The sequence below is a fragment of the Apostichopus japonicus genome, chromosome 16, assembly GCF_037975245.1.
Source record: "Apostichopus japonicus isolate 1M-3 chromosome 16, ASM3797524v1, whole genome shotgun sequence".
NCBI lineage: Eukaryota > Metazoa > Echinodermata > Holothuroidea > Aspidochirotida > Stichopodidae > Apostichopus > Apostichopus japonicus.
In genome coordinates, this window is record NC_092576.1 from 5,958,944 (window position 1) to 5,985,034 (window position 26,091).

Here is a 26,091-nt window from a genome sequence, read left to right on the forward strand (position 1 = left end):
TTTTAAGGGATTCATGTAAAGGACAAATCACACAATTTTATTTGTTGTTGATACGGCCGTGCTAGCTCTTCAGAAAACGCAACTGAATAACAAGTCCAGGTTTATATAAATTACTTTCCCTCAATTCACCATGTTTAAGCAAAAGTGAAAGTAACAAGGAAGAAAGCATTAGAACAGTAGAGTGTCACATAATTACCCGGCAGGATAATAACTCACTAGACGCTGTGCTTACTTGACTTGAGGAAGAAGTACATTGTACAACGTAGCCAGATTTTCCTAGTGTGAAGTGTATTGCAGTTATAACTAATTAAACACCAAGTGTATATACAGCGTGTGTTAGTATATTATAGTTATATCTAATGAACTTCTAAGTGTATATGCTGTGTGCCATGGTGTATTTTAGTTATATAACTAATTAATCTAGGGAAAATGTGCGGTATAGTGTATTGTAGCTATAACTCAATTAACCTTGAAGTGTATGTGATGTGTGCTCTAGTGTGTTGTAGTTATATCTTATGAACTACTTAGTGTATATGGTGTGTGTCATAGTTTATTGTAGTTATAACTAAGTAACCATCTAGTGTATATAGTATGCGGTATAGTGTATTGCAGCTATAACTACCTTAATCTTCAAGTGTATATGATGTGTGCTCAATTGTATTGTAGTTATAACTAAGTAACTATCAAGTGTATATGATGTATGTTTAAGTGCGTTTCAGTTATACCTAATTAGCCTTCAAGTGTATATGATGTATGTTCTTATGGATTGTAATTATAACTAACTGTGTGTTATAGTGATTTGTTGTTATAACTAAGTAACCATAGAGTATATATGGTGTGTATTATAGTGTATTGCAGAACAAAGAACGACGTTGGCACCATGACCAGGTTACCTCTGAAATCACGTTCACTTGCCTTTTCAGACGTGAAACGAATCATTCTATTTTTGTTAATTGGCAGGAATAATTCACGATGCTCGAGCACAGACATTTCCACGATCATCAATGGAATGCAATCACCGGGTCCATCGGCTCAAACAACTGAATATCCCAAAGCCATCACAGAGCGCCTGCAATATTAGAATTTATAATCCTTAATTTATTAGATCTGTGAAGGATCTTAAAGTTTAGCATCATCTTATTTTGTCGATCCTAAAGGATTAGCAAAGCACTAACGATCGTTGATGGTTTACTGAAAGAGAGAACAGAAGCTGCTTGTGATTCAATATGGAGAGTATTTGGTTCACATTCTTATTGATTTTCTTCGTTTCTGGTTCACGTGGATCTAAAGACCCAATAGTTGTCAGACTTGTTGAAAGAGATTCGGTGATCTTGAAATGTAATGGATCTGCGACAAGAGGAAACAAATGGTTTATTGACGATCGAGTCATCTTTGCAAATGAAATAAGTTTTGATTCTTTAGCGGGTGTCAGCTTATCGAATGACTACTCATTATCAATATCAGACGTTACATTCAATCACCAAGGATTGTATAAATGCTATCGTAACAATATCCATGTTGTGAGCTACCAAGTGACAACAGTAGGTAAGTAATGTAACAATATTTGTACTGCCATGTTTTAAATATATATATATATATATATATATATATATATATATATATATATATATGAAAATGAGTAATGAGTTGGAAAATCAAGAAGAGTGAAAAAACTTTCAGCCTCCACCGGGATTCGAACCACGGGCCTTCCACTCTGTACGCGGACACCCTAACCACTAGGCTATGGACGCTGATTGTATGTCCAGAGGTTCGAAACCGGTAAGGAAGGTCGTAATTCCACTGTAGGCGTTTGTCACATGTATCGAACAATACTAGTTCTGTTTTTGGTGACATATTTTGCCTTACCCTAGAGATCAAACATGATGCTGACCAACTCGAAATCATTTGTGATTCCTAAAGCGGGATCTCGGGAGATACTTTGAACAATTACAAATATATATATATATATATATATATATATATATATATATATATATATATATATATATATATATATATATATATATATATATATATATATATATATATATATATATATATATATATATATATATATATATATATATATATATATATATATATATATATAGGCAATGTTCTGCGTAGCACTGAGAATTCTAGTAGAAAAATAGTAAAGTTTGCTAGTGCTAATGATAAAGAAAAGAAACACGACGTTTCGGGTATAAATCCTTTAACAAAGTGAGCAAAAAGACTACTAAAACTGTAAACAGCGAACGCAGAAAGATAAAATGGTCTAATGCACACACATGAAAGAAGCGAAAAGTAGCAGGGTAAAAGGACTTACAACAAATCGAATTTAGAGTTTAAACCATAAGGGGATAAGGTGCCAAGTCGGAAAATTAGTCTATTTTCGGATTTAAGGCGATCGATATCAGTGCCTCTGGGGGACAGAGCACACGTAACTGAAAAGTCAGTCGCTTGAAGACTGGCAGATCGTAAAAACTCTTTTATAATTAAACATCACTTTTCTTGTATTTCCACTAATGTAATTTATGTTATCATATGTAAACGTTGTAATTTACTTTACATAGGTGAAACCAAGCGTAGACTGGCAGATCGTATTACCGAACACTTACGCTCCATCAAATCCAAGTTTCCTGGTTACCCTGTCGCCTCTCACTTCAATTCCCCCTCCCCCTGTAAGATCAATGACTTTTCTGTTACGTGTGCTCTGTCTTCCAGAGGCACTGATATCGATCGTCTTAAATCCGAAAATAGACTAATTTTCCGACTTGGCACTTTATCCCCTTATGGTTTAAACTCTAAATTCGATTTGTTGTAAGTCCTTTTACCCTGCTACTTTTCGCTTCTTTCATGTGTGTGCATTGGACCATTTTATCTTTCTTCGTTCGCTGTTTACAGTTTTAGTAGTCTTTTTGCTCACTTTGTTAAAGGGTTTATACCCGAAACGTCGTGTTAGTTTTCTTTATCATTAGCACTAGCAAACTTTACTATTTTTCTACTATATATATATATATATATATATATATATATATATATATTGATACTAGTTGAGACTAGGGGAACACTAGTAGTTGTAACTCGGGGTTTCACGCGTTAGAGCGATCGTCAGACAACTTGTTGTCTGACGAACATATATTCCGCTCTGTCCACCGGACATAGAGCACTCTGCGCCAAGATAGACGCCTACCAACCAACTCTATATATATATATATATATATATATATATATATATATATATATATATATATATATATATATATATATATATATATATATTTATATATATATTTATATATATATTTATATATATATATATATATATATATATATATATATATATATATATATATATGTATATATATACATATATATATATATATATATATATATATATATAATTGTTTTTGTAGTATTAGGCTATATTATCTGTGTTGCAATAATTCAAAATAAACATAAACCATGGTGTGAAGTAAGATTTCTTAAGAGATCTATTTCAAATAGATCCAAATAATGTAACTCATGGCGTGACGATTTTAAAGCATGTACCCTACAATTACATGACATTAGAACGAAGCTGCAATTGGAGAGCAAATGTATCAATAAAATTGCGGCCACTTATCACAGTATTTGTGGTTATCTTACAATTTATTGAGAATTATAGAGCTGTATAAACAAGAAATACAAATAATAGACCACACTTCAGTCTTGCTTTCATGTTAGAATTATCTTGTATGTATGTATGTATGTATGTATGTATTTTAGATCCTCATGCAAGCAGGAACTCGCGAAGAAGCCTTATTGGCCTATTAAAGCCACAAGCTGACCAAAGTCAGTCTCTTAAATTCATGTTTAACGTCCATGATTATGAATGTCGAGAGTCAACAACTCTGTAACTAGACGTCATACATTAATCTTGGAGCGAATCGAACCGGGGACCTGTAATTGTGTAATTATTCATTACTGTGTGTTGTATGTTGTGTTCATATTTTGTCATAAGTAAGTACTTATTACCTGATTTATTGATTGAGTGCGCGTAAATGTTCCTATTTAATTTATAGATCACTAACATATCTCTTTCAAAGTTCTCGCTACCCCTCCCCTCCCTCGCGAAGGGCTAAGTAACTTAGTGTTAATATAATCTTTTGAGGGCAGGGCAAATGAAAGTTCCTGAACAGATGTATTTAACATGATGTCCGACTATTTATAATAGTTGAAACAAATATTATTGCAGTCTTAAAATATCTTACATTATTATCTTTCTCCAGTGATTCCAGAGCTTATATTGTCATTTGATCAACGCACGGACGGCAAACCGACACGTTTATATGATTACTTATGCAGCATTTACACTAGGCCACGTTCTCCACGATTCCCACAATTTGAGAGAATCGTGAGGAGCGTGGGAGGTCGTGTGACAGAATCGTGGTGGTCTTGAGGGAACTTCGTTGAATCGTTCAGATCGTCATGAACGTGACAACATTTTTGACAATCAAAAAGTTTCCCACGATTGTCCCGATCTGAGACCAAACCGTGAAAGCGGGTGAAAGAACGTGGGAATCGTAGTACAGCTGAACTGAGCATAACAGAGCGAAACAGACCTTGGTGCACTATCGCAGGGGATCTTGCTGGATTTTGAAACACGATTTCCTCAAGTTTCACTACGATCCACTTCGTGAGAAACACGCTCTACTACGATTCGTCAAGATGCTTTGAGAAGCGTGAGTAATTTATTCACGCTCTGTTACGATCTGCTGCGGTCGCCGCGTTTGGCTCCCACGATCTGACACGTTAGGTTAGGTCCCCGCACGATTCCGATTTTGCATATGAAAGGGCCCCCACGCTCTCCAAGATTCATTGCCATTTGAGCGCTTCACACGAAAACATCTGACCTTTGAGACCAGCTATAGCCTAGTTTCTTTTATTTGTCTTGTGTTTTAGGACCCAGGTTGTGTTAAGAAGTTGAGAATGGTGCCCCAACTGGTTCCTTCTTTCTGCACTTAACCCAGTGGCGGCGGAACCGGGGGGGGGGGGCTTGGGGGGCTCAGCCCCCAGTGAAAAAGTTGAGGGGGCAAATGCATGATAAGCCCCCCGAATATTTACCAAGGCTCCGAAACGTGCATCTGCCCATTTTTCAATGCATACTTGTCGATCTGTCCGATGCACACGTATAATATATAGGTGTAATCATTTTAGTAATTGCTGGGGGACCCTCGGCCCGTCCCCTGGCTATAGACCACATTGTCACCCCAACCGCGTCTTCACGCCCCGTGAAAAGTGGAAGCAGTGAGGGTGAGTACCGGTAAGCGTAACACAACTTCGTCTTAGGCCAATGACTTGCCTCATTTCAGCCAGTTCTCCAACATCCCCTTCCTTAGTGGCGGAGCGTCCATATATACAGTCAGGGGCGGATGCCCCCCCCCCCTGACGGACTCAAATGGACTGCAGGCGCCCTTTTCAGCTTTTCACTACTTTTTACTTATTCGCGATTTTTGACCATTTTATTGCGCACTCATATACCTATTGACATTTGTCATATTCTGTTGGTGTAATTTTCCGACAAAATGGCGACGACACCTATTTATTCTCCGTTTATCTGCAAATTAGCATGGCCCGGAAAGGGTCATTTCCTGCAATCTAGGGAGTATCTTTACTCAAAAAATTTCTGTACGCTCCGTGCCAACCTGTGGTGACGCTCCGCTTAGATAGTGTCCAAAGCGCCCCTACAGACCATTCTTGCCCCCCCCGACCAATACCCCTAGCTCCGCCACTGCCCTTACTACACTCAAAAACGTCTTTGCGAGTACACTACGAGTAATAGCTACTCTCTTAAAACACCATCGAATATACAAATTACAATGTTTTTACAGACTTTTACGTGCACTCTGAGAAATTTCAGGCTTGAGACCCATATTTTAGGGCTAGGTATTCGCAGCATAGAGCACTCGGGAAGTGCCGTTTCCGGCCATCTGGGGGTTTGAAAAAACCCAAAATTTTCTTGTACGCTCCGCGCCAGCCGCTGGTGGCGCTCCGCTTAGATAGTCTCCACACATTAGCCCCCCCAATAATTTTTCCGTTCCGCCGCGCCTGACTTAACCACCGTCTCACCCAACACCTTCTAGGTCTTCTCCTTGGCCTCCTCAGCCTTCCACTCTTTTCCACCCTGCTCCGTTCTGCCTCTTCTTCTTGCCGCTGCCTTCTTTTTTTAGCGACAATATAAGCATAAACCAGAATTGCCAATTCAATATCTTCTTCATCTCTTGGAAGCATGCTTCCTCATTGTTTCTCTGGAACGAATGAGAGAGTGGCCCCGGCCTCCTCTTTATACCCCAATCGGGATTCAAGCGTGGTAATTTTAGTCAAATCGTGTACATAAATCTTAGGAGATCTTTACAGAACTTGATGAACCTGAGGGACCTCAACAGAACATAGCAGAACATGGCAGAACGCGAGAGCTTATCGTGGTGATCGTAAGATAACTTGAGGGAACGTAATGAAAATCGTCGCAGGCCTTGACCGGAAGGCACTGGTTTCCTAGCAAAGCGTTATAAGTCGTAACAAAACGTTTGAAAGGGTCTGAAAGCGTGGAAAAAAGAAAAAAAACATTAATATATCGTGGAGCTCCACGCTTTTTGAAAAATCGTGGCGATCGTGGGAATCGTGGTCTAGTGTAAATGCAGCATGAGTACAGGATCGAAGCAACGCTCTAAAGGTTAGATGTATTGCTATAAGTTCAAGACCTCCTTCTAGCCTAACGTGGGTTGTGAATGGTGAAGATGTAGAGGCATTCAATGTACACAATGTACTATACAAACCAAACAAGGAGGGGATAAGCACCACAGACTCACAATCTACATTACATCTACCACCAACTGGAACTCACGTCAAAATTTTATGTCACAAATTTTTGTCACTAACTTTTTTCTATTAGGGTTGTGAATGAGTGGTGTGAATGGGATTAAGAATGATTTGGACAAGCACTTGAAGCATTGTAATCGGGTCTGAGTGTTTGTTTTATTTTATATGAAGACTTCAGTGTCCCTCCTGATCCTTTTTTTCTACTAAACTAAACTATCTCACACAGAACGAAGAACGGCGTTGCACCATTACCGAGGTGGCCTGTAAAATAATCTTTTCTAGCTTTTTCAGACGTGATATTAATAATGATATTATTATTACTTCGCAGAAATACTTCACGATGCTCGAGTACAGACGTTTCCACGATCAACCATGAACCGCAATCATTGAGTCCATCAGCTGAAATGATGACAACTGAATATCACAAAGACGTAACACATGGTTATTTTAGAGATCATGTGACAGCACCTAACGACATTCCCGAGTATCAGGAGATTGAACAGCCCAATGAAAACTACAACAAGCAGATATACAGAGAGAATCAGATATTACAAAAAGATTTCATCATAACCAAGATAATCAATTACATATGCAAAAATAAGAATATAAACTTTTGTTGTAGCAATTTGATACTATTTCCCAATTGCAATGTGTCATGACATAGCTGATATGTTGAAACCATCTTCAGACAATACAGTTTGCAATAAGATAAACATAAAACTTTCATTCCTTGTCATGCATGTGTCTAAGCTGTGTAAACATGTTCGTTTCAATATAAATCAGCTTAGATATTTGTTAGCTGACAGTGTTTTGTTTTTGGAATTGAGGAAAAGAAAGCGTAACTACAGAACATAAAAAACAGAGAAATGACCCCCATAGAAATGAAAGAGCTAACTGAAAACCAAGGAAGGAAGATGAATAGAAACAAAAACAGAACTGTTTATATGCTATAAGAACATGACACTTGTGGGACAATGGATAATTACTGAACACTTCAACAAAAGTCATATATAGATATATAAAATATTTATAAATACTCACTAATATAATACTTTAAATTATTGTACATCTATTTATCGTTAATCTTAGTCACTGTTTATATTTCAATTTCATTTTCTATCTAGTCTAGTGATAAAGTTCAGCTCTTCATAAATTAGTTTCCTCGTTCTTTTGCGTTTAGGCCATGGGCCATGGCAAATTGAGAAGCACTTTTGTTCACATGGTCAGTGGGGAAAGTTAATTTCTCTGAAATAGTTAGTATAAATATGTACTGAATCAAGATTGACTTGTTCTTTTTGGTTCTACTGGCACAAACAGTCAGAATTTAAGAAAAACTAACAAAAGAAATTATCCATTGCTCTTAAAAGAGCTTATCTAATTGGTCAGTATTTCCAGGTCAAACCTTAATTGACCAATCACAGCTGTTGATCTGTGGTCTGGTTACACCATGGTTACACTAACTGCACAAACATGGCTGCTCCCACACTCAAATGTTGTATGCATGTGTGTGCAAAGACAAAAACGAATATTTCATCCTTTTCTGACAGCTCTTTTGCCAAATTCAAGGTTTGTGTTTTAAGGTGGATTGTTTTACCAGGTATTTATGGTGCATTAGCTAGATATGTCACTTCAAAATACTGTATAGAGAGCTCAAAATCTTTAGCTGATTTTCAAGATCATGAGCATGGTGAGTCGTGCATTGGCTATCATCGTGATTGCTACAATACCAGAGATTCACAGATGAATAAACTCAACAAGACTGAAGAAAGGCTTGCTAAAAATCCGCCCAAAGATGGTAAGCAAACATTTAAATAATATTATGAGTATGAACCCATTTTCCAACTGAAATTAGAAATGTCAATCTGACATTTTGTGGAATGTGGTTGTGCTTTTATTTAAGTTTTTACATTCGTTCTTGACGGTTTGTTATTGTATTGTAACCTAGTCCTGCTGTCATTTTGTTGTGCAAAATGCATCAACCTGATGTAATCGTGAATTTATTTGGGTTAGGGTTAGATATGTACAAACAACAGGGATACATTTACATTTACAATTAAAATCTCTATTTAGTGTGTGTTAAGTTAAATTTGGCATGTGTTCAACAAATAGAAGTACCTGTCATGGGGGGGGGGGGGAGTTTGATATTTAACTTTTAGACTTTCTTCAGTAGTTGCTCTATGATTTTATAAAATGAGACGAGGGCCCCAAACCCACGCCCAATTTTCCATTTGCGCTTAGTTGATTTTTTTTTTATATGGGTGGACTGGAGATCAATATTTCATTATTGCTCTGTGAGGTTTATAAAATAAGACGAGGGCCCCAAACCCACGCCCAATTTTTCATTTGTACAAATACTTGGTTGATTTTTTTATATGGGTGGAGGTCGATATTTCATAATTGCTCAATGATTTGATAAAATGAGACAAGGGCCCCAAACCCACGCCCAATTTTACATTTGTACAAATACTTGGTTGATTTTTTATATGGGTGGAGGTTGATATCAATGATTTGATAAAATAAGACAAGGGCCCCAAATCTATGCCCAAATTTTCATTTGTAAAGAAAAGTTATTCATTATAACAAGTTTAGATAAACTGAGCTAGGTTTGTCAATTCAAGTTGTAAAATGGTGTAGGTTAATGAATTCAGAGCAAATTTTTTAAACTTTTTTAAAGTTGTATTTAATATGTATCTTTCTCTTGTTTGAATGTTACAGATGATTCCACTGATGATGGCAACGACGATGTTGAGCCTGACTGTAAGAAGCGAACACTAAGATCAAACGTAGCTGGACCATCTTCTTCAGGCAGACCACACATACTTCCAGTGTCGTGCATCATTTGTCACACTGATCACTGGATAAGGGACAAGGTGACCTGTAAGAGACGAAGAGAGCCCCTGACTCGTTACGGGACAATAGATGCTGGGAAACTCAGAAAGGCTGCTGAGCTGACATGTAACGAATCCCTTCTTTTGCAAATGCGTGGCAGAGACCTTGTTGATTCCGAGGCAAGATACCATCCGAGTTGTTTTCGTAATGCAACCAGATTTCTCACTCGGAAGTGGCCAAAAGAAACAACAGATATTCTATATGCAGAGTCTTATGCAAAGTTTTGCCACAATGTCATTGATGAACAGATTCTTAAACAACAGGGTGCGATCAGGATGACAAAACTCACAGCCCAGTTCATCAATATGGTATAAGAAGTTCAAGGGATTGGGGCCCCAAGTTACAGATCCTACAACTTAAAAAAGCGTCTCCACGGCTCCTATCCACAACTTCATTTTTTGCGACCAACGCGACGCTATGAAAGTGAAGTTGTAATTTCCAGAACTGTAGAAGCTCAGGATCTAGCAGTAAACCTGGTTAATCTACAAGATGATACAAAGTCAAGTAACGAGTTAGACACTTCAAGTGGTAGTGAATCTGATTTGCAGCATGAACAAAAAGGTTTGTGTAGAAGTCAAGGCATTTCATCGAGTGACATGTACTTTACAGCTAGACAGCTTAGAATTGCTGTCCAAGAGGTACATGTGGACACAGCATGACATCAGACATCAATTGGACTTTGGAGTAATATTTCAAAATCTAGCATTTTTAAAATGTGAACTCAAAAATTGTGATTGTTAGATGTGTAAATACATGCAGGAATATGTGAACTAAATATAGTGCATCATTAGTTACATGTTCAAATAATGTGTAAGGAAATAGAGGGATCTGTAGGACAAACATGAAGAAAACAAATTCAGTAGTGTCAAGAGTTGGGGCTATGCATTTAGTTTGAAAAAAAAAAAATCAAATTGTACTCTGTTGTAACTTTCAGTATCAGTTGGAAAAGGTGTAGGACTATAATGTGATTCGAAATGGTCCGATGAAGTAATATCTCACGTTATTGTTTATTCAATTTGATGCAAATTTCCACACAAATTGTTGTTTTATTTCATGTTAGTTTAATCGTGGCTAACACCAGTCTCCAGAACACCATTTCATAATGGAATTTAACATACAATAATCAAAGACATAGTCAGTGCACCACACCCTATTGAATATTGATTATGCGATCACTCAAACACCCCCCCCCCCTCCACCCGCCAAAAAAAAACAAAACAAACAAAACGAGGCTCGATTTTGTGGATGGGTCCTGTGTGTACAGTCGTTTAACTTGTTGTTGACGAGTAAGTGCCACCCATTCACCATGGGTATTCATAAGAGTAAAACTTACTGATACTATCTACAGAAGTTTCATGTGCAATGTTATGATCAACAAACAGTTTTAATGCATATTACAAATGAGATTTAAAGTTTTTTTGTTAAGGTAGTTAGGTGAAGCGCTGCTTGTAACAAAACATTGTACATGTAGAAGTCTGTTGTGAACTTTGGTGTTCTAAACATGTTGAAAAGATTTGCAGTTGATAAATAAAAGAAGAACATATCTGAGTTTGTCACTTTTTTAGGGCTGTTTAGACATACTTTGTTTGTTAAAAAAGTCTATCGGAATGTCCAGTTTGATTATAATGAATATGAAATAGTGTGCTTATTTATTCACCAAGAATGACCCCCTCCTCAATCATGTTATGTATACATGCTGGCCTACTCCTTGGTCTCATTTGTTATTACTGGATCATTAATTGCCTAGAAATAGTGTATTTCAACAATTTAACAATGAACAAACTGGCCTATCCCTACCACAAATAAACACCAAGTACAGTTGAAAAAAATTATTCCAATAGCCATATATGCCTATACAAACTTTTAGAAATGTTGTGCCATACATAATCTTTACAATTATAAAGGTTTCCACATCAAAATGTGAATTTTTGGGGGGTAAACTGTTTCTATCTGGAGACAGACTAAGTATTTTTGATCAAGTGAGGGCGCTGTTTTTCTTATGTTTTTCTTTATGTTGGAAAATTTGACATTTTATCTGTGAATTACATATTAATGTGCCACTTTTGAGCAAAAGAACAACTTGATTCTTTATTAAGGACATATTATCTATAACTCAGACTATATTTCATGTAATACCACTCCGGACGTAACAAGAATCATTTTCTGGAAGGAATTCAGAGCCACGGCCCATGGCCTAGTTCTAGATAGAGTACTACCGTATATTGTATTAGAATTCAACTTTGGCTGATTCTCATTAATAGGCATCGTTCAATTGTGATTACTTGATCTGACAATAGCTGGCCAAGACACAGCATGCCTTGCTGCAGGTAAGTAGCGTTCGTTATTTAAAAATTCATGCAATGAAATTAAACGACTGTTAGCGCAGTACTGATATGACATCTCGACATGACATCTCGACTATTAATCCAATCAAGGATTTATCTCTCAGGAACTAAGTATCCTAATTTCATTTTGATTGTCAGCAGTATGATATGCTTATTTATTAACTTTTGTCAGTCTAGCAAGCCATTACATGGTATGATTGTGTTAAGAGCTTGGTGCAAATATTATGCATATCAATTTTCCTTATATTTGTGTACAACCATGACTAACGAATCACGGAAATAATGTTCGAACTTGAGGAAATATGTCGCATTCACATTGCATTGGAAAATGAAACCAAGTGAATTTTCAAAACGGCCTTCAACTACTCCTAAATCATCGCGGAACAAGATAATTCACTAACTGTAGATCCCCAAAACAGTTATTTATTCAAGGCAGGTAGCTAACGAAGAGGGGGGATTCCGGTAGTCCAAACTCCATCTGGGCTTGACATAAGAAGTCTTTGTTCCAGATTTAGTTCAGTCTTTGCTAGCGCTAGTCGTGGTACCTCGGTGGTGGTCTGGTGACTTGCTGACAGATATCAATTGAAAATAGAGATTTTCTGGCCAACCTTTCGTTTTTCGTCACAAACAAAGTATTTGTAAACATTTACGTCTATATCTACAGCCTTCACAGCCAACGATGACCTCCAACGCTGCGGACTTTTTCCAATCTTTTACGGGGATGTTTACATTTCTGGCTGGTGCGTAACTTAAAGGGACAGTCTATCTAGTTTTAGCTGTTTTTCTCCAGAGCCGAGATGTGTGGTACAGCTAAACAATCAACTATTTGAGTTCTTCTATGGAATAAACAATCTGCTTCTTCCGGACCAGTACAACTGGCGATGCCCATGGGCTTGATGAAGGTTCAATGATGCCCTGGTCTAGCATTCTTTCTACCTCTTTCTCGGCCTCTTCCTTGCGGTGTATCGGGAGGCGACGCGGGGCCTGTCGAATTGGCCTAGAAGTTCCGGTGTCGATTGCATGTTGGACCAAGTCAGTGCGCCAAGGTCCCTTTTACATCGAGCAAAGACGTCTGCATTATCGGCCAGAAGTTTTATCAGCAATATCGCTTCCGCGTCACCAAGGTAGGCAGAGCTCTGCTCTGCTAGCTTATGCAAATGTTCGTCCAGAGTTGCATATTTCTCCTTGCATTCTACAACGCTTCTCTCCCTGGTCTTACGACGGGCAACTGTTTTTTTTCAATGCCTTTTTCTTCTGCAGAAAGACATTCACCCACAGTAGTGCCTTCGTAAAGTGGTAGGGGTCTGCTCGTCGGATTCATTAGTCTTAAAGGTATGGTCTCCCTATTGGGGTCCACAATGGCCCTAGCGATCATCTCGGGGTGCTTCTCGAGAAACTTCTCGCTGCACTCCACAATAGCAGATTCTCCTTGCATTTTCCAGCCTGGGACTCGGGCCGTCGCCATCCCTTCGCTCGAGGCAGGAACAACCACCGTCCTTGCTGACACAACTCTGCACCTATCAAGCTTTTCCTCAACGGTACTCTGTTGTAGTCCACCAATGGTCATATCCTCCTTTCCAGTGGCTATCGTGCAATCGAATCTCTGTTTGAAGTCGCACCCAAGAAGTGCATCAGCGTCTATATCTGCCACCCAAATATCATGCATCGCTTCTAGTTGCCCCACTTTAATCAGGAATCTACCACGTCCCATACTGTGCAGTGGTCTACCGTCCGCTACCGCCAAATTCTCTGCAACGTCGGCAAGGACCTTATCCCTCTTCGCGCACAGTCGCTCAAAGAACTTCGTTTGCATAACAGTGAACTCAGACCCGGTGTCGATAAAGAAAGTCACATCGACCCCTTCCAGCTGCCCCTTCGAGTACAAACCACGGGTACCAACGGACCGCACTCTACTCCTAAAAAGTAGTATTGCGGGCTCACCTAGCGGAAAAGTCGGACTCCGCCCTACGAATCCGACTTCTGCTTGTTTTCCGTCTTCTTTACGCCATCCGGTCGGCTCTCGTATTTCTTATGCATAGGGCAATTCCTTCGGAAGTGGCCTGTTTCTCCACAGTTCCAACACTTGATCGATTTTAACCAATGCAATCTTTCGTCATTTCTGCTCTTTGTCTTGTCCTTCTGTGAAAGGGCGGTCAAATGAGTTCCCCAATTCGGTCGATGGATGGGATCTCCCCTCGGCCTACCATCATTCATCCACATGGTCCGGGGGCTTCTCCACTCTCGCTCTTGGGCAGTTAAGTCCTCTGGAGCTTGGATACTGGACCTATCTGGTTGACGCGTGGAGGGTTGTCCGACGGATTGCTGTATCGTGTCTTGCGCCTCTCTTCTCACTTGTGCGGTGGTGGGCTCTTCAGTCAGTAAATTTCGACTCGTCATCTCGTCGTGCCGTCTATATCTAGTTCGGTCACGGCTTCCCTCTTCTGCATGAGTCACTGGTCCCTCTCCCAGTAACGGGTCGAACTCAGCCACCTCAGATCGGTGAATATCGGGGAGCGACCATGCACGCTGCTCATTCGTCAAATCATCTGCAAACGGGTTGGTGTCCGACATCTTACTTCGCTCTAACCAAAACGAACACACTGGAATCCCACCGCTGCCACCAATGTAACGCGCCGTCCTCGGTGGTGTGCGCAAGGAAGAGTGGGAATGCGGGAACACAGGAATGAGGCTGTCGACATGAGATATTAAAGTTTACCCGTTTATTTACGATCTATATACATGTCAAGATGGTGCACAGTGGTCGTGCATTACAGAGGCAATTATTAAATATGAAACCAGGTTTAAACACGTGCTCAGAAGTCGATGAAGTTAAATACAACACAGTACATTACTAATTGCTTGTCTCGGCGCGGAGGGCAGAACGATAGACGTCGGCGCTGAAGATTGGGCTATGGGGAACGGCGGCGCAGTTGGCGGAATGGTGAACGGCGGCGCAGTTGACTGAATGGTGAACGGCGGCGCAGATGGCGGGATGGTGAATGGCGGCGCAGATGGCGGGATGGTGAACGGCGGCGCAGTTGGCGGAATGGTGAACGGCGGCGCAGATGGCGGGATGGTGAACGGCGGCGAAGTTGGCGGGATGGTGAACGGCGGCGGAGTTGAACCGAAGGAATGTAGAACCTGGTCTTCTAGGTTATTTTACTCGTCGTCCGATCCGACCTCCTGCGATGGTCCACCGCTGTTTGCGCCAATAGATGACTCGTTCGTCTCCTAACTCATGGTCAGGATCTTTCTCCCCGTCCTAGTCCGGGCAGGGAACCAACCCTCTGGTACGAGCCAGCAGTTGCTTTTAAACAGAAACAACTTCCTATGCCTACAATGTGTGAACCTACACTTAACTCTATTAGAAACATAAACCACGCCCAGTCTACAACCACCAACCTATAAAACACGATAAAATACGACATGCGTGCTGGTTAAGATTTACCCAGACCTAACATTTTTGGTCCCTGGAAAACGTGACCTAGACGTCCTACTCAGTGACCTCCAAAATCGGGCAACATGAGAGAGTTCCCCCTTAACGTTGTTCATAACTCAAGCAAGTGACACCCCTTATAAGATTTTATCTAACAAACAATTCCCGTAAAGCGTCTAATATAATGTAAAGAATCAACCCAAGTTAAAACATTTGATTGGAGAAAATACTTGTTAACGCTAACGACAAACAAGGAGCTTTGACGTGTCGTTACATCATCGTATTGTATTATAGCAACAATAGTACCTGCGCATATGCTATATCCTATTGATAGATAGGAAAGTAAACTTCAACTCAAGTAACGGTGATAACAATGTTGTTGTGACTGAGATGAAAGTCTGCTCTTGCTGTTTGCACATATATTCCTATAACCGCTATTTAAGAAGATTGAAATGCAACACGACAGAGGCCTTGTTGCAAATGACGTAGTGAATAAATGTTTGTGGTAAAAATATGTATCCTTGTTGAGGTTATGAAGGGATAAATTGTATTTCATGACAAACTTAAAGTATGAACGTGTGAGTCATCATACATTACCGAAGGCATCTGGGAGTTACAAAAAATGGAGATTCCTTTAAAAATTAAAACAATATAATATAATCGAAGAAAAAACAGACTACTTGTAAGTAAACAACAATGTACTGCAACAGACTGCTCAAATTGCTGCAATACTTTTATATGCCTACGTCTATGATGGTGGCTTGTTCCATATGAACTTCAATATTCTTTAGTAAAGGAAACAAAAATGGGGCGCTAAGCACCAAAACACATGGGCGGCTCATTTCAATATAGCTGGTCCTAGTAAACAAAACATCCTGAGCTAATAAATGGCACACAAGCTCAAACAAGCGAGTTCAGAGTTACGAGTGCGCATGCCCGATTCTCACTTGGGGTCAGGTCAACTGAGAATTGAATCCTCGGAAAACGTAAACAATGACAGCTTTTCATAACGATAATCGCACTAAGAATGGGTTACTGCGACATTCGGAATTTATTTCTAGTGCATATTTCGGTGTGTTTACGACTTAAAAACGTGTATAAATTGACTGAAACTACTTCATAATAATATTGAATATAATGGAACACAGGTCCGTATCGCACGTGAAATAGTTAGTCTGATATAGGCCTACGAACGGGAAAAAGGAGTATATGTGACTGTATCCTTCGTATGGGTTACGCGACCTTACGTGGTTGCGGGTGTCTTAATGCTTCGCGGAAGTTCTAACTGATAATTTTCGGAAATGAATTTAAAATATAGCATGGAACAAACTATTTTGCCCTTTTGTTTGTCATTATGAGCCTGAACTGTTTTTTAGAGAATATCGTTTCGTAAGCAACTCGAGTCTAAAATACTAACAGTGACACTGACAGAACTGTAGATCTAAATAGGCCTACATAACCTATCCTCATACTCGTTGCTTTTACGTCCATCAACGAACACTGCATAGTAGAGGCATTGGTATATTGTAGTTGCAACTACATGGTTTTTCATGTTAAGAAATATTAGTTCTCTTCATTTTTATGCGTGATTTAAAATAAGCTTAGTCTTATTCTTGGCATATTCCTACTACTTATAGGGGGATGTTACTGAAACGAATGACAATTGCGTTACACATAACGAATGACAATATGTTGTACACACTAAAAAATTGCGTTGACTAAAACGAATGAAAGTAAATGACAGCACAGACATTTGCTTCAACTGGATATCACAGTTCAGACTTTGCGGGTATATTAAAGCCACGCAAAAAAATCGGAAAATTGGGGTTTAAATCGCAAAAATTTGAGTTGACATTTTGCGACTGTGACCGGTGTTTTCGGTAAATTCTTGAGCAAGATGTTTGACTTGTCCTGTGGGATTTTACCCCGTGAACTTAGGGGAATTGAAAAAAAAAATTGTTGCTGTATAAACATTATTGTTTTTATTACCCCCCCCCCCAGGGCAAGGGGACGGTCGCCTCCCTGGCGGAGGTTCTTTTCCCAGACTGATCATAAAGGTGGGACCTCTTCTCTCTTATCCCTCTTATATCCACTCACCACCGTCCTTCGTTGTTATTCGTTGTCATTCGCTGTCATTTGCGAATGATAATTAACCCTGTACAAAGTCAATTGTCATTCGGTCATTCGCTGTCATTCGTTTTTGTTTGTCCTCTTATAGGGTGGGTTCAATTTGTTCGAAAAGAATAAATAAAAATATTTATTTTATTTGGAGAAGAACATTATAAAAAATAATAGTGGGTGGGGGATTTCCAGGGGTTATTCCAAGGAATATTATTAATACGCTGCGATGGTGTACACTCTGCCTTTAGAAAGCACAACCTTGACTCGGCAGAAATGGCATTGTAAAATATTTCCCTGAGCCACCCAGACTCTAAATAGCTGAAGACTTTACCATCTTTATAGTCCGTCATCAGTCTTTGCTTCAGTTCAATTTTATCAATACTGGTAAAATAATGCGCAATATCAATGTACATGCAAGGCGGCAATTTTTTCATTTCAATTTCGCCTTCCCATGCAAGTGGTAAATCCGAAAGAGGATCGGGCATGGTCTTTCCTTCAACCTGAAGTACCGATGCGTAGTCATCTGCCTTTTCATTTCGCGCATCTGCTTTATTAACTTCAGCAATGTTCATCTGAACGGCAGCATACGCTAAAGCAACCAACTCTTCTTTCCGGCCATTCATCTTCAACTTTCGTTTCTTTAAAAATTCCTTCAGTCTGTCAACTTTCCAAAGTTTAAACTCTTCCAAACTTGTAGGAATATCCATCCCAAAGCGAAAAAAACAGTGTAAATTTAGACGTAAATTATGCGATTTCTAATGTTTACTGTAAGTGCTCGTTAAGTTAACGTGGGTACGCGAGCATAGGCTATAACTCTCGTCGCAACGAGAGTATTCTTATTTGACCTCTTGACCTCCATTGCGCAATGCAAACTCTGAACTCTCTTACTCAAAGGCTCCTAAAAGCTGTGTGGTAACTTTGGAGGACACCACAACTACGATAAATGTCCAGCATATGGTAAACCAGTGCAACAATTGCGACAAGATGTACCATTATGCAACGTGTTGTAATCAAAGAAAACAAATGACAACTTAGTGGATATCAGCACCCATGACAAAGAAGCATTCTTTATTGACGATATCTCAAAGAATGGACTCTGCTGTTTAAGTTCAGTCGCACAGACATCGGGTTCAGACTTGACCCAGATGTTCAAGTAAACAGTTTACCTGTTGCATAGCACAAATACATAACATAGATACACCAATGACCGTAAGGTAGATTAATGATCAATGTTCTAAATTTTGCCAAAGCTTGACATAACTTTTAACAAAGATATTTACCCATCAAGTGACATATTAGGGCGGCAACATTTTAAATTTAATTCAGCTAAACGGTAAGCGCATATATCCCAAAAAGGAATAACGAAGCGTTTAATGATTATAGTTCAAAGAAACTTGTTTTGGAATCATTTCGTAGTTACAGCTTATTAGCAACTCTTGTTTTGGGTAGTAGTGACTCCAATTTGGAATAGTAGCACCTTCCGGTTAGGGTAGTAGTAGTAACGCCGCAAAGTTATAGTAGCATCGCCGCCTGAAGTTGAAGTAGCGTCGTCTGTTGAAAATAGTAGCAGAGCCACCTTTTTACAGAATCATCTTCAGTCAGGAGTAGTAGCACGATCTGTTAAGGGTTGTAGCAAGGAGGTTCCTGGCAGAATCTCCTTGGTTGTATAGCACATCTTGTTTTGGGTAGCTTCAGATCCTGTGATATTTCGGCGTTCCATACGAATGATCTGTGCAACGCGTACTGTATCATTGTTTAGACTTTGTACGGTACCTAGTCCATAACTATCTCGTGATTTCTATCCGGTAATGCTGGTTCTAGTTTGTGAGGGCGATACTGTCTAGACCCAGTACACAAAGAGACGTAGCCTAGCTTACAACAGAATTGGATTTTTTAAAGTACGGAATTGAAGTTACTATGGATTCACATTTGGCAACCTTGTGTTAAACGCTGTCGCTTTTGGAAATAGATGGTAAGTTGTAGGTTAGTGTCAGTAGGCTAGCTCTAAGTTTCGTTTTTACATAGCCTAGGCGTATGCTGCATTAGGTTGTAACGAAGTCATAGTACAGTAAGCTTGTGTACTCGCTAGTCTAACCGATCTACGACTGGAGTAAAGGTCTGTTGTGTGCTACGTGTAATTTGGTAATCCTTGTGCAGCTTTGATATGGTATGTTTATTTCATTTATATGGCTCATAAATTGGCAATATGAACAGTAGCTATGGTTGTATTATCGTGAATTTCATATGTAATTCCTCATAGCTTAAAGCCCAGTCACATCTCACCGGATTGCAATAACGGAGAGGGAACGAAGACAAAAAATGGCACTCCGTTGATGTACGTTAGTGTCCGTTTAGTATGCTGTTCTTCTCCGTCCGTCTACGTTTCATTACCGGGAGAGTCCGGTTTGTCCGGTGTCGATTTTGAACATGCATAAAACTTGGAACGGACATCCACCGAAAAATGTCTCCGTTATTTATTCGTTACTAATCCGTTAAGCTTCCGTTTAATCAGTTTCTCATGCGTTTTGTTCGTTCTGTATGCGTTTGGCATACTGTATATCTCCGTTCGTCTCTGGTTATTGCTATTGCTCACCGGATCATTAACGGACAAAGAACGGATGAAACGTAGAAGTACAATACCAATACCGTATATTCGACGGACGCTAACGTAGAAATAACGGAAGTGCAAAGGAATAGAACTGACAATGAACGGATAGGTAACGGACGTTACACGGAAGAAACGGAAGAACTCAGGCCAGGAAAGTATAACAGACGGACATAGAACGGAGATGCAGCGTACCTCCACCTTGTCCACTCCAAGCGTCCCACGCCTCATTCTGCTCCTATAACCTCTACCGTCAACACCTACATCATGGACCCTTCAGAAAGATTCAAGCTTCAGAACACACTGTCAGCTTTATAAACACAGATGCTTATCATTGAAGCCAACATCAAGACCAATGAATAAGTCAAGAAGAGAAGGAATTAAGAGACGTGCTCGGCTTAAATGCTGGTCTAGGGCCTTGCTAGGTTCACAGAGAAGACGGCAGTTTAGTCTTTATGGCCAACTAATGCAGGAGTTGCGAATGGAAGACCAAAATCTTTCATCAACTTCATGAGGATGCCCCCTGATTTTGAGGCACTCCGGAGGCCCAGGTTTTAGACCGTTTCTTCTCCGTTGCTAGTCCGGTATGTCCGTTACTTTTCCGGTACTCCTACGTTTTGTATGTTCTTTATCCGTTAATTGTCCGTTGTAAATTCGTTACTATCCGTTGGTGTTCGTTAGTTCGTTCGTTGTTATTCCGTTGTTCATCCGTTGTTCGTCCGTTGCTGTCCGTCCCTCGTACGTTTGTAATCCGTTTTCACCGTTGAACGTCCGGTACGTTGCAACCCCCAGATGCATGCGCGACAACTTTTACCAACGGAAATAACCGGATGACTGTTTTTCGCGCGTACTCTTGTCCGTTCGTGCAATCCGGTGAGATGTGACTGGGCCTTTAGTAATATTGATTCTAGCTTTTTTTTGCACTCAAATGAATGACCGTACTGAAATTTGATGTTCAACAGTGTTTTGCTTTATAGTAAATTTGTAGAGATTAAGTCCATTTCTCTCTAGTTTCCACCATTCAACCCTTTGAAGTGTGTTGCATACCAGTACATTCATGTCATAGTAATTAATTAGTGACATGTGCAGTACTTACCAGTAGACACATACCTTGCATATATATTCTATTTTTAGTATATAGTGTCATTGTTACTTACCTGTTAGTAAATACCTAAAAAGTCTTATGTAAGTGTTTTAGGGGCCTGACTTTAGAATCTGTACCATCTGAATGTGCAAGCTTACTTCGAATCGGCCGAAGAACAACTGTATAATCCGGCTGAACGTGTGTGCTCGCACCGGCTTGGTTCAATAGAATAACAGTCGGTGAATAGGTGCGTCGCGTGAATGATTCACTTGAATGAGTTAAAGCGGTATAGGGTTAGGAAATAGGGAAATAGGGAATAGTTAAATCCATCGATGTACGTGACGAGAGATACGTGAAGAGGGTTAGGAAATATGGTTAGGAAATAGGGTTAGGAAATAGGGTTAGGAAGTAGGGAATAGGGTTAGGGGTTAGGAAATAGGGTTAGGAAATAGGGCTTGGAATTAGGGGTATGAAGTAGGGAATAGTGTTAGGAGATAGAAGAACGGGAGGTGGAGATACGGAGTGTTGACATGAATGTGGGAGAGAAATAGTAAGCTGGCTATGGATTAACAGAAATAACTATCTAGGGTGACATTATCTCGCTGGAATTAAGATAATAAGAACGTAGTGAAGACAAATTGTTATTAAATGTAGCCTTTCATAAACACTCCCTTGGACATTTACCAAGCTAAAGTCGTCAGCTTCTCCTTCGTGGAGTCTGTCATATCTCATTGGCTTGGTTGTACAGTATTTGCTATTGAACGACTATAACTTGGATTCCAAGAGGGCATGGAACTTAACCCATTTTATTAGTTAGGAACTTAGCTACACATTTAACACTAAGGTGTGTCTTTAAACAGCTTGCATATTCATTATTTTGCTTTTGTTATATGGTAATGAATATTCAAATATGGTAATAAAGGAAAAGTTAAGGTTACTATTTTTCTTCCAAACGCCAAATCTTCATCCGGCTCACAGCCTGATCGGTTAGGAGTATGCGCTATTATTAATTCGCATACTAACATCCTGGGTTCGATTACTGCTATGTGTTACTCATGTTATTAATTATGTTTTCTCCTCTCTTCTCTTCATAGATATGTAGGTCTCATCCGAGAAAACGATTGAGGAAGACAGAAAGAATAGAGAGAACTACGGTTGAAGGTATGGGGGATGTGAAATGGGTACAATGAAGGGACATAAGCGCTGAAGCGAGTTTACTATGTTCATGAAAACCGCCAAACTCTTTTAGTCCCCCAAAAATATCCAAGCCCCATTTTAAAACGCTCACCCCATCAAAAAGAGCGCCCTCTTTTAGCCTGTCGGATATCGGATGGTACGGATTCTAAATTAGTACCGTTTTAGGTACTGTTTTCTTTATAGTTGTTTCTGGGGTGGACCTTCCTGCATTTAAAGAAATACTATGTCTTGATTGGATACTGTTTTGTATTATCATTTTGATTGGTTGAAACACTGATGACCAGCCAGGGTCAGACTGGTCATCAGGTTCTTGTAAATAGTGTTTTAGAATATAAAGCAGAGTTGCACAAAACTCCAGAGTGTGTAGGTGTCTTTTTTAATCTTTGAGTTTTCCCACTCGGTCTCTAAAAATTGTTAATGTCAGATCGAGTTGAACAGCAACCCTAAAACAGTATATATTTAACTGTAGTAAGAAGGAAGTGCTAACGCTACCAAGCGGAATATGTGAAATTGCTCGAATGTATGTGTAGCACTATGTCATGTACATATCTTATTGTGAAAGGTTACAGTACCTCTAAAAAGTACGGTGACGAACGTTACACTATGCATGCAAACCCGAGTAGCATATCGTTTTACAGCATACAATCAGCTTACATTCAGCATACGATCGCTTCACAAACTCTTCCTCAAAGTTCATGAACTAGCCTATGCCTATTAAGTATATATAGAATTAACTGGATGTACTCCAACTATTGCACTATAAATAACTATTGCAAACGCCGTTTAAATGGATAACATTGAGGGAACATTATATAACTGAGTTAAATTTATTGTGAAATCTTGGAATGGTTAGCCCATTTGTGAAGGAACCAAAGTATGATCAACATAGGAAGTTTGGAAAATGACAAGTTTCATTGTAAATGGTGTCTCCTACCAAACAATAGCGCGGGTTTACGTTAAAGAGACACGTTGCTATACCTAGTAAGTAAGATGGGCATCAGTGCATATCTGTTGACTTAGTAAGGACTAAAAGCTTGTTGGGCCATTCCGTGTCAAATCACGGATGGCTGTTGCTGCACCCTCTCCAAAAATTCCCAAATTTTTTGTATGATTGGACCACCATGACATAAGCATATTCTGAAAATTTCAGTTGCATTGCTTTATAATTGGCCGATTTATCACACTTTGAAATTCCGCAATTTATCACCTCCATGGCATTTTGGCATTTTCTTGACTTTTGAGGTCTCATTTCTCAGCAATTAAACATTCTACTACCTTTCTATTACAGATGCCTATAGAGTCTAACCCATAGAACAGGAAAATAAAAAATTAGGCTACAAAAATATTGTCTTGTGGAGTTAGGTCAACTTAAAAGTGTCAAAATATTTAATTTTTGTACTTTTCACTAAAAAATGTGCTATTTTGAGTGATGAATTGCTCCTAAACCATTGCTTCAGGGTACTTGATTCTTTCAGAGGTTATTATGTCTAGTACAAACATTACAAAATAATGATTACAATGCTTTCCTAGAATATTTTTGCAAGTTGTGCAACTCTAAAGTTGCTATTTCATGCTGCGATTCAGCATGAGGTAGGGGTTTTGATGCCAATTTTTTACCAAAGTAACCATGTTAGAGGTGTCAGGGTTTATACTTTATTAATAAGTATAAAGTTCTTACACATTAACAAATTTCAGGGTTCTAGCTGTTCTCAATATTAATTTATGAAGTTGTTAAGTTGCTCCGATGTACAAAAGAGGTCGTTTTTGACGGCCAATAACTCAAAACGCGTCAAATTAAAAAAAAATTGATAATTTTTTCTGGAAGAGATACAGTACCACCCTGTTTGTACAAAAAATTTCAGGAGGGTGTTTTGCCTTATTTTGAAATGAAAAATCCTCAAAGTTTGGGATTTTTACAAAAAAACGTTTTTGCCTGTTTTGATGTTCCATGAGTTTTGAGCCTGGGTATTGTACTGTACTTCAAGGTCATTCAGTTCAATGCTGTGCAGTTTTTAATTTCATATAACAAAATACTATTTGCAATGTACTTGTCTGCTCCTGGTTGAATTCATTTAATTAGAAGACTTATAAAATGAATTTCAACCAGTACACACATATGTATATACAGTGTGCATAGTACATACACTGTACTGAGTGTATATGTACGGAGTGCCATGAGTGCCAGAAGACTTTGTTAAAACAACACTAACACACTGTACATGTACACCCAGTACAGTTTTGTACTGTACATACATCTATGTACTGGTTGGAATTAATTTTATAGTAAAGTCTTCTAATTCAACCAATTGTATATGTGCAGTGTGTATATTAGTGTTAGTTTAAACATAGTCTTCTGGCACTCATGGCACTCCGTACATATACACTCAGTAGAGTGTATGTACTGTACAGGCAAAAACGTTTTTTGTAAAAATCCCAAACTTTGAGGATTTTTCATTTCAAAATAAGGCAAAACACCCTCCTGAATTTTTTTGTACAAACAGGGTGGTACTGTATCTCTTCCAGAAAAAATTATCAATTTTTTTTAATTTGACGCGTTTTGAGTTATTGGCCATCAAAAACGACCTCTTTTGTACATCGGAGCAACTTAACAACTTCATAAATTAATATTGAGAACAGCTAGAACCCTGAAATTTGTTAATGTGTAAGAACTTTATACTTATTAATAAAGTATAAACCCTGACACCTCTAACATGGTTACTTTGGTAAAAAATTGGCATCAAAACCCCTACCTCATGCTGAATCGCAGCATGAAATAGCAACTTTAGAGTTGCACAACTTGCAAAAATATTCTAGGAAAGCATTGTAATCATTATTTTGTAATATTCGTAGTAGACATAATAACCTCTGAAAGAATCAAATACCCTGAAGCAATGGTTTAGGAACAATTCATCACTAAAAATAGCACATTTTTTAGTGAAAAGTACAAAAATCAAATATTTTGACACTTTTAAGTTGACCTAACTCCACAAGACAATATTTTTGTAGCCTAATTTTTTATTTCCCTGTTCTATGGGTTAGACTCTTTAGGCATCTGTAATAGAAAGGTAGTAGAATGTTCAATTACTGAGAAATGAGACCTCAAAAGTCAAGAAAATGCCAAAATGTCATGGTGGCGACAAATTGCGGAATTTCAAAGTGTGATAAATCGGCCAATTGTAAAGCAATGCAACTGAAATTTTCAGAATATGCTTATTTTATGGTGGTCCAATCATACAATAAATTTGGGAATTTTTGGAAAGGGTGCAGCAACAGCCATCCGTGATTTGACACGGAATGACCCATTAATGAGGTCACAGGTCAAACGTGAAAAACTCCCAAGTTGCAATAACTTAGCTACTATTTATTGGAATTTCGTCAAACTTGGTATGATGATATTGGTCGATAGTCTCCACACACTGATGTGTGTTGCAATTGATATCATGCATGTTTATAAGGGGGGGGGGGGGGGGTAGCATTATTTCGTTATGAAAAGTTTGTATGCACAATAACTCAACAAGGGAATGACCAATCATTACCATACTTGGTGAGTGGG

General features: G+C 39.0%; 1 protein-coding gene and 1 long non-coding RNA gene across 7 annotated transcripts in view; both read left to right on the plus strand.

Moving 5' to 3' along the window:
- Positions 1–227: 227 nt before the first annotated feature.
- On the plus strand, positions 228–11,962 carry LOC139983243 (uncharacterized). Of its 2 annotated transcripts, XR_011798568.1 has the most exons (5): positions 228–335; positions 961–1,545; positions 4,272–6,715; positions 7,190–8,656; positions 9,577–11,962. It is a non-coding gene; the product is annotated as an uncharacterized lncRNA (long non-coding RNA). The 2 variants fall into 2 exon arrangements; XR_011798567.1 differs by lacking the exon at positions 9,577–11,962 and having other exon boundaries at positions 7,190–9,558.
- Positions 11,963–19,234: 7,272 nt separating this feature from the next.
- Positions 19,235–26,091, plus strand: part of LOC139983233 (uncharacterized) — a 95,154-nt gene continuing 88,297 nt past the window's right edge. For 2 of the 5 annotated variants that reach the window (XM_071996648.1, XM_071996649.1), the window contains exons 1-2: positions 19,235–19,624; positions 22,436–22,502. The gene's annotated coding sequence lies outside the window, so the exon portion shown is untranslated. Of the gene's footprint in view, positions 19,625–19,692; positions 19,820–22,435; positions 22,503–26,091 lie in introns of those variants that run through there. The other 3 variants (XM_071996650.1, XM_071996647.1, XM_071996651.1) reach the window with 2 other exon arrangements.